This window comes from Acipenser ruthenus, chromosome 37, assembly GCF_902713425.1.
Source record: "Acipenser ruthenus chromosome 37, fAciRut3.2 maternal haplotype, whole genome shotgun sequence".
In the NCBI taxonomy this organism is placed as follows: domain Eukaryota; kingdom Metazoa; phylum Chordata; class Actinopteri; order Acipenseriformes; family Acipenseridae; genus Acipenser; species Acipenser ruthenus.
Window position 1 is genome coordinate 39132 of NC_081225.1, and position 10051 is coordinate 49182.

The 10051-nt window shown below is 45.4% G+C and overlaps 1 long non-coding RNA gene across 1 annotated transcript; it reads right to left on the bottom strand.

Annotated features, from left to right (window-relative positions):
• Positions 1-2736: 2736 nt before the first annotated feature.
• LOC131706857 (uncharacterized) lies at positions 2737-4031 on the bottom strand. Its single transcript, XR_009310847.1, has 2 exons — positions 3687-4031; positions 2737-3255 (listed from the first exon to the last, which is right to left on the bottom strand). It is a non-coding gene; the product is annotated as an uncharacterized LOC131706857 (long non-coding RNA).
• Positions 4032-10051: the final 6020 nt, after the last annotated feature.

The window sequence follows — 10051 nt, forward strand, 5'->3', positions numbered from 1 at the left end:
CAAAGACATGATAGAAGTGACTCTTTTATTGGATATTTCCAATGGAGTGATATACATTTTGTACAAATCATTAGTTAATGTAGTGGAGGTCATTTGGCAGCAGGAGAGAGTATCTCTCTGGCTAGCACAGGTGGTAGAGCACTGGATTCTGATTTCCAAGGTTGTTGGTTCAAGTCACATGTAAAGCACAAGTGTTAATCTATTGATTTCAAAAATATTGTTAAACTTACCTGTTTATAAGGTTTGGTTTTGAATCCAGTTCATCACAAATTAAACAAAGCTAAGAATCACCTCTTAGCCCCCAGGTCCTCACCACACAATGTAATAATGTGTTTCAAACAACATCAGCACCAGTCGGCGGGATAGCTCTGTTGGTAGAGCAGAGACCCGTGATTCCCTGGGTAGCGGGTTCAAACCCGGGGCAGGTGTTTCCTTTTCATTTTCAAACACTTTACCTATTTTGATAGACTTGTGTTTACGTAACAGGACAAGGGGTCAGTGGTCTAAGCATACAAATAATATAAAGAGGATGATATAAGGGCTTCTGTGCAAAGCTGGGTTGTCACGAGCAGACAGGTGGTGCAGTGGGCTTGTTCACTAGCATGCAGTGCTCTTCACATTGGGGGACTGGGATCAAATCCCGGTGAGTTCCTTGTTTGTTTTCAAAGACTTGGTTAATTTCTTATATAAGACAATGAAAAAGCAGACTACTCCGTGGAAGTAAGATGGACTGGGTTCAAATCCAGGCGAGTTCTTTGCTTGTTTCAAAGAATGTGTTAATTGAGCTTATATATAGTGTGAACCAAAGCATTCCTGTGGGAGCTGGTGGTGCAGTGGCTATGCTGATGGCCTTCTCTCCCTGAAGATGGTGGTTCGAATCCTGGTCCCGGAGGCGAGTTCCTGAGGTAAGTAATGCTGTTGGTTGTGAGTCATGGTGGTGGTTGTAAATCTGGGTGTTGACTGTAAGTAATGATGCAGGTTGTAACTAACGATGTTGGTTGTGTCTCCACAGACGGAGGAGGGCAGTGTGCCCTGAAGAGGAGCCGGAAGAGGATGAAGAGGGGGCTGGGGCCCCCGGCTGTGGGGGGAGTGGAAGATGGGGGTGTTGGTACCAGAGAGGAGGAAAAGAAGGAGGTGGTGTAAACATGGGGGAGCAGGCAGGGATATTCCTTTTGCCCTGCCATCTGACAGGGAGCGTTAAGATCTCTTTATGTCCTATAATCATCTCTAGAGCTCAGCTGATCGGGCCCATTGCAGGGCAAAAGGCAAGGTAACATCCCTGCCTGCTCCCCCATGTTTACACCTCCTGCTTTTCCTCCCCCCATGGTACCAACACCCCCGTCTTCCACTCCCCCCGCGGCCGGGGGCCCAAGCCCCCTCTTCATCCTCTTCTGGCTCCTCTTCAGGGCACACTGCCCTCCTCCGTCTGTGGAGACACAACCAACATCGTTAGTTACAACCTGCATCATTACTTACAGTCAACACCCAGATTTACAACCACCACCATGACTCACAACCAACAGCATTACTTACCTCAGGAACTCGCCTCCGGGACCAGGATTCGAACCACCGTCTTCAGGGAGAGAAGGCCATCAGCATAGCCACTGCGCCACCAGCTCCCACAGGAATGCTTTGGTTCACACTATATATAAGCTCAATTAACACATTCTTTGAAACCAGCAAAGAACTCGCCTGGATTTGAACCCAGTCCATCTTTCTTCCACGGAGTAGTCTGCTTTTTCATTGTCTTATATAAGAAATTAACCAAGTCTTTGAAAACAAAGGAGGAACTCACCTGGATTTGAACTCAGTCCCCCAAGGTAAGCAGCACAGCATGCTAGTGAACTAGCCCACTGCACCACCTGTCTGCTTGTGACTGCCTTGCTGTCTAACCTTGTATATGAGGTTCACTTCCCTTGTCAGAGGTCGCACTGCAGGAGTTGAGAATCCTGGCGCTGACTGCACAGTTGCAGTCTTTCATGCCACTGAAGAGAGGAGGGATTATGAAACACCCCTGTTACACAGCAGGGCTCGGAGGTAAATACCAGGGATACCAGGTCAATGCTATGAGTGTTAACACTAATCATATATATAATAACTGTGTGGCTTCCAGAGGAACATGTGTTTTTTATATTGTGTTCCTCGTCAAGCTGTGGAATCTGAAGCTGCGCAGCAGAAATGATTCCACTTCCAGCAGGTTGACTTTGTGCAAAGTTTCTATTCTGATGTAAACTTTCATCCCCCCCGAGCACTGTACTGTCTCCACTAAATCATTATTACTGATGAACCAACGGGAGCGCCAAGCCTTCCTCAATAGGCAAAGCTAGCGCTGCTGTTCAGGGTGAGCGTGCCTCAGCACTGCCAGCAAGCACTCGGGCGCTGGGGAGCAAAGCAGCACAAGAGCCTGGATGTCTTGGCTTTGCGGGAGTGAAGGGAGCTCTGTGAACACTGTCCTGTCCTTTCTGCAGAGGAAACGGAAGATTAGCATGGAAAGCGACCCCTTAGAGGAAGGACAGCGTTCTGATCAAGGACAGGTGGAGGGCCATGAAAAGGCTTCAGAGGCTTCTAGTCGTAGTTTAAAGTTTCAGCCAATAAAAGTGACACGTTGTGTGTCTGTATTGTAGCTGGGATTACTGCCTGGTGATTGAGAATAAATATGTATAGATCCCCTTTCAGGGCTTGTTGTGTGACAGGATGCTGCATGGAGCCATGAAGAAGGGAAACGTCCACACAGTATGTATTTCCAAACGTCCGGATTTATTAAAGAAAAAGGCTTGAAAGTAAAACAATCTCCCCTCTACGAGCAATGGTAATGGAAGGGCTGCAGTCCCCAGCAAAAACACACTCTGTTACCCACAAGCCTCCTGCACCAAACTGGGCTCCTTTTAAAATAGCAGAAAGGAGAAAATGTGGTTTGTCTTACCAAACACACACGATGCGAACAGTCAGTCAATATGTAGCGGTATTGTGAAGCGGGATGTGGGGCTGCTCAATGCCTTGCTCACTGGGTGTGCTTCTATTCTTTTAAACAAAGTAAGGAGAGGAGAGGGGGAGCAGAGAGTAAAGAGGAGAGGAGAGAGAGGGGAGAGGGGGAGGAGAAGAGGGTGGAGAGGGGAGAGGTGGAGAGGGCAGCAGCAGTATTCCTCAGTCCAGGAAGGACAGCTCCATGCACTCCCCAGCCTCAGGGTGAAGCATGCGGGTCGCCAGCCGCTCCATATCATCCAGGCTCAACAAGCACAGCCTCCGCTCGTAATCCTGAGAGAGAGGCAGAGGGAGAGACACAGAGTCACAACTACACGCTGCTCTACACCTGCATTTCAGAGTGTGTGTGCATCTCTGTGTCACTGTACAGCTGTGTCTGTGTGTGTCTGTATAACATTGTGCATGTGCTGCAGCTAGGATTGTGTGTGTAGCAGTGTTTATTGTGTTCAATTTATCTTGTGTAGCTGCTCCAGCCTCTCTCTCACTGCGTGTGTCTGTTTGTGTGTGTGTTTATTGTGTTCAGGGATCCTTGTGTAGCTGCTCCAGACTCTCACTGTGTGTCTGTGTCTGTGTGTGTGTGTATATAGCAGTGTGTGTGTTTATTGTGTTCAGGTTACCTCGTGTAGCTGCTCCAGACTCTCACTGTGTGTGTGTGTGTGTGTGTGTGTATATAGCAGTGTGTGTGTTTACTGTGTTCAGGTTACCTTGTGTTGCTGCTCCAGACTCTCACTGCGTCGGCAGGGCTGAAGTGTTTGTTCAGAAGAGCAGACAGGCTGTGCCACACTGACCCGGGGTGAGGCGAGGCGTGAGAGGAGGTGTGAGAGGAGGGGCGAGACGAGGGGTGAGAGGAAGGGCGAGGGGTGACAGGAGGGGTGAGGCGAGGGGTGAGAGGAGGGGTGTGGCGAGGGTGAGGTCTGAGAGGAGGGGTGACACGGAGTGCTGTTCTTGCTCGGGTGACACTTTCTCTGTTGGGGGCGTCACAACGAGTTCAGCTTGGAATCGGGAGCGATGGAGTCGTGTGACAGTCTGTGCTCATCTGAGAGAGAGAGAGAGAGAGGGAGGGGGAGAAACAGGAGAGATTCAAGACCAGGTAGATTAACTCTTAGCTGCTGACTCGGTGTAATTTCATAACTTTTGTTACGATGACAAAACACGTCATATCTCTGACGTCCAATCAGCAATTTTGTTTTTTTAAAGTATGAGTCATAGCCATGACTACGGGGCTTGTCATGATACCATTGGTTTAGGGCTAGGGTGGGCGGGACATATAATATTTTGATTACAAGGGCGAGTCTCTGCTGGCGCCATTGTGACTGAGTGCACAGCAGAGTCGAAGCTCTGTATCTCCAGTTTTACAATCCCAAGAGTGCTAATCTACATATCATCTAAACGGGAGGTACTTGGGCTAATTAACCATATTGTTGTTGTTTTTTTTTCAACTTGATATTGTTTTTTTGTGCCGAGTACATCTGCAGTGTTTATTTTTGTTTTGTTTTCGCTGTGTCTCGTGTGCTCGCTTGCTTGCTGGGCAGGGCTAACTTCATGACCGCTGTAGAGGAGAGGAGCTACTGTACCAACACCACGTTTCGTTTTGTTTGTTTGTTTGTTTTTTTAAACATCTTTCTTATAGTTAGTTTCACATACGTTTTTATTTTAGACTTGTTTTTCCTCAGGAGAAGGCAAAACTAACAGGTCTATCGCATGTGATGCAAAGTTAGGCGTTTGTGTACGTCTGTGTTTTACTTTTTCTAGTCGATTCGTTATTTCTCTGTAGTCGTTATTATTATTTAATTATGCATCTATTATTTTTTAACTTTTTTTATTCGATGTGTAAAAGAATGAGGAAAACACCTTGTTTAGTTTTTATTTTTACGTTGTGTATGTAGCCTATGTAAAATACAAAGACATTTAGCTGGAGTTATTATTTAGCCATGTATTTTATTACTCGTTTACTGTGTGTAAAGAACAGAAAACATTATTTAGCTGTTGTCACTATTATTATTTAGCCATGTATTTTATTACTTGTTTACTTTTTTATGTGTGTGAAAAAGGATGGAGCAGAATTTTAATATTAGTATTAATATTATTATTATTATTATTATTATTATTATTATTATTATTATTATTATTAATTGGTATTTATTTTAATGTTTTATGTGGGTGTGTGTAAGCCAGAAAATGGATGGAGACAATCAGCTCTAGCATGTGGTTTAGTCACTGAAGAGGAGGAGGGCCCTGACTGAGGAAGAGATCGAGGGCATGTACGCCATGGAGGAGGACCTCCCTGATGAAGAGCTGCTGCAGGAGGATGAGGAGGAGAGTGATCTGGAGGAGCCCCAGTCCAGCACTTCAACTGCAGGGTAGTTTTGATAATAAATATATACAGCACAATATGGAAGGTTTTATTTTTTTTGTCTCCCTCCCTCCCAAATAAAATTCTTAATTTCAAAGTTTTATTTGTAATATACTTTTTTTTTCAAATAAAAAAATTAAACATTTTACTTGATAACTTGTGTGTTGTTTCTTTATTTTCGTACTGAAATATAATTGTATCTCAAACAGGGCAATAGTGTTTCCAGTCTCACTTTTTGCCAAGTTTTAACCCTGGTCTGCCTTTGCCATTTCGGAGGTTGATTTTTGTAAAATACTAGGCATTGCAAAACCTTATCTAGCTCTGCAACTGTTCAAGATATTTCAATTCTGATTTCAGATTTGAATTCCTTGGAAAATTGTGCAGCTACAATATACTCTTTAAGTTTTTTTTTTATATATAACACTTGGAAAGAGGTTGAAATTGACCATTTTTAAAAATATTATTTATTATTTTTCATATTTCGATAATTTTTTGGGAGGTGTAGCTCATATGAAAATAAAATCACCCCACAACAAAATAAATTACATCAATGGAAAGATCTACTTAATGCCTTTCTGTAGGTGTATTGGGTTTTCATTTCTGATTTAAGGTTCCAAAACTACAAGTGTTTAAACAGAAAGTGTTCATGTTTATGACCGGATATGTTTATTCCCCGTAGGCAGCATAGGGTTAAAACACTTCATGCAACTCAATGATGATAAAAGATTGAAAACACTTTGTTTGCAGGTGTTACTGTTAATAGATATATGTAGAATAACATGCATCCTTTTTAACGGAGTGCTGAGCTGTGCTGTGCTGTGCTGTGCTGTTCAGCCTACCTGCCAGCGCCTTGCCTTTGTAGAGGAGTCCCTGTTGATTGACAGGTATGTTGAGCCTGTCAGAGACCAGACTCCAGACTGTGGAGACCTTCTCATCCTCACAGACCTGTCAAGAGACAAGAACATACAGACACACACTGAGGGGATAAGCATTAAACACTGAAACTACATCTTCATCAGTACACAAGCCTCGAGTGAAGCGACACCCCTCATCTGCACCATGCAAATGCACTTAGTGTCATTTCAAACGGGATTGAGATTATTATGCTCAAGAGCTAAAAGGCAGTAACAACGTACGCTTTTAAGAAAGCCCTCAGGACACGTGACGACATCCCCTCCTTGACAACGTCCTGTCCTCCTGTAGGAAGTGTCTCTTTACCTCAGCAATACCTGAGCTGGGAAGGTACACATTTTAAAGGGCCTTGGTTTGCAGCAATGCAGTTCAACCCACTCTGTGATGTTTTATGTTCTGTTACCAAACAACCGCTGACTTGCCCAGTCGTAGAAAGTAGAAGTAGAAAATTTGGTTTGTCTTACCAAACACACACAATGCGAACAGTCAGTCAATATGTAGCGGTATTGTGAAGCGGGATGTGGGGCTGCTCAATGCCTTGCTCACTGGGTGTGCTTCTATTCTTTTAAACAAAGTAAGGAGAGGAGAGGAGAGGGGGAGCAGAGAGTAAAGAGGAGAGGAGAGGGGAGAGGGGAGAAGAGAGGGGAGAGGTGGAGAGGGCAGCAGCAGTATTCCTCAGTCCAGGAAGGACAGCTCCATGCACTCCACAGCCTCAGGGTGAAGCATGCAGGTCGCCAGCCGCTCCATATCATCCAGGCTCAACAAGCGCAGCCTCCGCTCGTAATCCTGAGAGAGAGGCAGAGGGAGAGACACAGAGTCACAACTACACACTGCTCTACACCTGCATTTCAGAGTGTGTGTGCTGCAGCTGTGATTGTGTGTGCGTCTCTGTGTCACTGTACAGCTGTGTCTGTGTGTGTTTGTATAACAGTGTGCATGTGCTGCAGCTAGGATTGTGTGTGTAGCAGTGTTTATTGTGTTCAATTTATCTTGTGTAGCTGCTCCAGACTCACTGTGTGTGTGTGTCTGTGTGTGTAGCAGTGTCTGTGTTTATTGTGTTCAATTTACCTTGTGTAGCTGCTCCAGACTCTCACTGTGTGTGTGTCTGTGTGTGTGTGTGTGTGTATAGCAGTGTGTGTTTATTGTGTTCAGGTTACCTTGTGTTGCTGCTCCAGACTCTCACTGCGTCGGCAGGGCTGAAGTGTTTGTTCAGAAGAGCAGGCAGGCTGTGCCACACTGAACCGGGGTGAGGCGAGAAGTGAGAGGAGGGGTGAGCTGTGCTGTGCTGTGCTGTTCAGCCTACCTGCCAGCGCCTTGCCTTTGTAGAGGAGTCCATGTTGATTGACAGGTATGTTGAGCCTGTCAGAGACCAGACTGCAGACTGTGGAGACCTTCTCATCCTCACAGACCTGTCAAGAGACAAGAACACACAGACACACAGTGAGGAGATGAGCATTAAACACTGAAACTACATCTTCATCCTCACAGGACAGGCGAGAGACAAGAACACACACACACACACACACACACACACACACACACACACAGTGAGGGGATGAGCATTAAACACTGAAAATACATCTTCATCAGTAAGCAAGCCTCGAGTGAAGTGACATCCCTCATCTGCCACCATGCAAATGCACTTAGTGTCATTTCAAACGGGATTGAGATTATTATGCTCAAGAGCTAAAAGGCAGTAACAACGTGCGCTTAGAAATAATAAAACAATGTTTTTAAGAAAGCCCTCAGGACACGTGTCGACATCCCCTCCTTGACAACGTCCTGTCCTCCTGTAGGAAGTGTCTCTTTACCTCAGCAATACCTGAGCTGGGAAGGTACACATTTTAAAGGGCCTTGGTTTGCAGCAATGCAGTTCAACCCACTCTGTGATGTTTTATGTTCTGTTATCAAACAACCGCTGACTTGCCCAATCGTAGAAAGTAGAAGTAGAAAATGTGGTTTGTCTTACCAAACACACACAATGCGAACAGTCAGTCAATATGTAGCGGTATTGTGAAGCGGGATGTGGGGCTGCTCAATGCCTTGCTCACTGGGTGTGCTTCTATTCTTTTAAACAAAGTAAGGAGAGAAGAGGACAGTGGGAGGAGAGAGTACAGAGGAGAGGAGAGAGGGGAGAGGGGAGAAGAGAGGTGGAGAGGGCAGAGCAGTATTCCTCAGTCCAGGAAGGACAGCTCCATGCACTCCACAGCCTCAGGGTGAAGCATGCAGGTTGCCAGCCGCTCCATATCATCCAGGCTCAACAAGCGCAGCCTCCGCTCGTAATCCTGAGAGAGAGGCAGAGGGAGAGACAGAGTCACAACTACACGCTGCTCTACACCTGCATTTCAGAGTGTGTGTGCTGCAGCTGTGATTGTGTGTGCGTATCTGTGTCACTGTACAGCTGTGTCTGTGTGTGTTTGTATAATAGTGTGCATGTGCTGCAGCTAGGATTGTGTGTGTAGCAGTGTTTATTGTGTTCAATTTATCTTGTGTAGCTGCTCCAGACTCACTGTGTGTGTGTGTGTGTGTGTGTGTGTGTGTGTTTATTGTGTTCAGGTTACCTTGTGTTGCTGCTCCAGACTCTCACTGCGTCGGCAGGGCTGAAGTGTTTGTTCAGAAGAGCAGGCAGGCTGTGCCACACTGACCCGGGTTTGAGGCGAGGAGTGAGAGGAGGGGTGAGGCGAGGGGTAAGAGGAGGGGTGAGCTGTGCTGTGCTGTGCTGTGCTGTTCAGCCTACCTGCCAGCGCCTTGCCTTTGTAGAGGAGTCCCTGTTGATTGACAGGTATGTTGAGCCTGTCAGAGACCAGACTCCAGACTGTGGAGACCTTCTCATCCTCACAGACCTGTCAAGAGACAAGAACACACAGACACACAGTGAGGGGATGAGCATTAAACACTGAAACTACATCTTCATCAGTACACAAGCCTCGAGTGAAGTGACATCCCTCATCTGCCACCATGCAAATGCACTTAGTGTCATTTCAAATGGGATTAAGATTATTATGCTCATGAGCTAAAATGCAATAACAACGTGCGATTATAAACAATAAAGATGACCCCCAGTCAATATAGCCGGGGTAATCACACCCCCGTCAAACCGCACCCTGCTGATCAGAGCTCACAAAGACAAACACATTATTAAAAGCCACTCAGCAAACAGTCACAAGCGGGTCCGGACGGCCATTTGTTATTAAAAATGCGGGATTCAAAAACAACCGCTGCACTGAATAATAAACAAAGTAAACGAGATGCACTCACCTGGTTTAACGAGCGCTGTCCCTCGTAGTCTGTGTAAAACAATAGCAAACGCCTCCTCACATGGCGTCCTTCTTCCACAAACTTATCACATGAAATACAGTCGTTTCACACAGACACACGCCTCCGGCTGAGCTGTCCTCTGCTCTTTACAATTGGTAGCGAACTTCAGGGAGACAGACGAGGCTTTAGCTTTCATTTCCTATCCAATGCTGCCCTCGTGTGGACATTTGGTAGAACTGCTGTCGAGGGGTTGAATTGAGTGTTAACTAATTCTGCTTCATAAAATCAAATGAAACCTGCTGAAAAACGTCACGTTAGCATACTGAAATACACGCCGCTTGTAGTTTTCCATACACTTAACTAAAAACTGACACAAATATAAAATGTGACATTTCCAAAACTGACGCTGCTCTTTTATTTAAACAACTGCTCTATCAATACAATGGTCGTCGTGAATCTTGGTTATATTTCTACGTCTGTGATTAAATTATTGCAAACACCCGTATATACTTTCAGATACATTTTAAACCGCTATAAAAAGAGAAC